Genomic DNA, 2500 nt, shown 5'->3' on the forward strand with positions numbered 1-2500 from the left:
TAAGAGTTGTCTGCCTTTCGGCACCGCCCCGCGCGCGCGGAGGGGCCGGGACCGCTCCCGCAAAAGCGGCCCCTTCTCTCGGAGGACGGCCCGCCGCCCGCCCGCCCGCCCCCCTCCGCACGCGCGGAGGGGGCACGCGACGACGGCGAGCGACGGTCGCGCCTCGCCTCGGATGACCGTACCAGCACACACGGAGAGAAGGAAGGAGGGATGGAGGGGGCAAAAGGGAAGGAACGGTTACACTCCGAACGGCAAGGGCCGGGGAGCCCGCGCTCCCGACCGACCTGGGGAAAAACAAGCACCTTGCTCGCTTCGGAGGCGGCCCAGGCGCCCGGGCTCGGCCCGGCCTCCGCACGGAGGGCCGCGGCGCGCCCGACCGCGCCCAGCCTGCCCGCCTCTCGCTCGGGGGGGGGTGGGGGCCAAACACGCATGCTTGCCCGCCGCCCGGGCAGCAGCGGGGCGTGCCCCCGCTGGCTCCGCGCGCGCCTCCGCGCCGCCGAGCACCGCGCTGCGACAGCCGGCTCTCCCCCGCGCCCCAACCCCGGCTCGCCCCGCCGGGAACTCCCCGCGCGGCGCCGCCGCCGCACCACACCGGACCGGACGGGCCGGCCACCGCCGGAACCCGAGACGGCGACTCGCCGCCGCCCGGCGCTCCGCCGGACCGCCGCCCGGCCACCGCACCGCAACGGCTGCCCTCCCCGAAACCGCCGCCGTCGCTTCTCGTCTCGGCCCCTTCCGCAGGCACGCGCCAGGCGAAAGGCGGACGCCGCTGAGCCGGGGGCGACGCCCCCTCTCCCCGCTTCCGCGCGGAGAACGGGACGGGGAACGCCCCTCGGCCGCCCACCCGGCCTCACCTGACCGACACCGGGAAAGGCGACTGCGAAGCGACGGGCACGGCCCGGGACAGGGACGGCCGCGCGGCCGGCACCGGGCAGCCGCCGGCCGACACGCCGAGCAGCGGCGGCGCCGCCGCCGTTCGGGCCCGGGGCTGCGCCGCCCCTTCCCCCGGCGGCTAGCGGCTGGACGCCGGCGGAGCCCCCCCTTGGCCGGGGCGTGGGGGGGGGTGCGCGGGCAAGGCGCGGAGCCACAGCGCGCCGCTGCGCGCCGCCGGAGACGCGGCGGCCCAGCGAGGCCGCCCCGCCCGGCGAGACCCCACCGCGGGGAATCGCCATCGCCCCGGCAAGAGAGCCCACGCTCCCCTCGCCGGGGTTCCCCCGTTTCGAGGCAAGACAGGCCCGGCCGCGGCCGGACCAGCGCCGCGGCCTCTCCGTCGAGACCGGACCGCGGAGAAGGGGGGGCAGGGGGGACACCCCTCCCCGGCGCGGCTGCCCGAGGGACAACCCCCAGCACGGGCGGCGGCCGCCGTGGCCAGGGCCTGCGCGGGAGCAACTCCCGCCCCTGGAGGCTCAACCGCCGCACGGCCGGGGGCCCGGCCCCGCGGGTGTCGCACCGCGCCGCCCGAGTCTTTAAACCTCCGCCCGGCTCCGCGGCCTTCGACCCCCGGGCTCAGCCGAGGGAGGGCCGCGGAGGCGCGGACGCTAGGTACCTGGCCCTGGGGTGAGGGAAACGACCTGAAGGGCCCCGCGGGGGTGCCTCCCCCGCTGCCGCCCTCGGGGGAGCGTCCGCCCGCGGGGGCGCGCCCGACATCCGCCGCCACCACCACGTCCTCCTGGCCCGGGGCCCGGGGTTTCCCTCAGTAGCCCGGCGCTGCGCCCGGGAGGAGAGCCGTGGCTCGGGCCGCCCGCTGGCGCGCGGGAACACGGCCCGGCGCGGCGCCTCGCCCGCCCAAGGCGGGCGCCACGCGCCAGCCCGGAACGCCCGGCGGCCTCGGCCCTGCGCGGCCGGCCGGCCCCGGCGGGCTTGCTCCGCAGCAGCCCGCCGCGGTGGTGCGGGAAGGGCCGGGGGAGCCGCCTCCCCCGACCCCGCGAGGCGCTCTCTCGCCGCCCGCCCCTCTCGCCGGGCTCGCGCCGGCCGCGCCCAGCCCGTCGCCACCGCTGCTCTCGCCGATCCCCTCCCGCCGACGCGCCCGAGCAGGCTTCCTCCGCTCGGCCGGAGGGGGGGTCGCGCCTCACGCACCCCGCGCCGGCGACCATCCCCCTTTCCCCTTACACACCGCCGCTCGCGCTCGGACCGACGGCGCCCCGGCACTCCGGGAGGGCCCTCAGCCTCCACCCCCCCCGCCTCCCCGGTGGTGGCAGCGGACTGCCGTCGGGTGAGGCTGCGGGGAGAGGGGTTCGGGTCCCCGGAGCCGGACGCCCGCCGGCGGCGGAGCCCAGCCGAGGCGAGAAGCAGGGTGTGGCGCGGCGGGGGGGGCGCGCGGCGGCCCCGACACCGACCGGGCGAAGAGCAGCGCGCGCGCGCGCGCGTCGGGAGACGGAACGACGGAGGCGACGGCGGCGGCCGAGGCGGGCCGGCAGCCGGCGAGACAGAACGAGCGAGGGAGCGCCTCCGGGAGGGGCCGTGCCGAGGACCCCCTCCTCTCCCCGCACGCACCACACGG

The 2500-nt window shown here is 80.2% G+C and overlaps 1 non-coding gene across 1 annotated transcript in view; it reads right to left on the reverse strand.

Moving 5' to 3' along the window:
* Positions 1–8, reverse strand: part of LOC141937341 (5.8S ribosomal RNA) — a 153-nt gene extending 145 nt beyond the window's left edge. Inside the window, exon 1 of the ribosomal RNA XR_012626910.1 lies at positions 1–8. This exon is cut by the window's left edge and continues 145 nt beyond it. This is a non-coding gene — a ribosomal RNA (5.8S ribosomal RNA).
* Between the last annotated feature and the right edge of the window lie 2492 nt (positions 9–2500).

Source organism: Strix uralensis, chromosome 40, assembly GCF_047716275.1.
Source record: "Strix uralensis isolate ZFMK-TIS-50842 chromosome 40, bStrUra1, whole genome shotgun sequence".
Lineage (NCBI taxonomy): Eukaryota > Metazoa > Chordata > Aves > Strigiformes > Strigidae > Strix > Strix uralensis.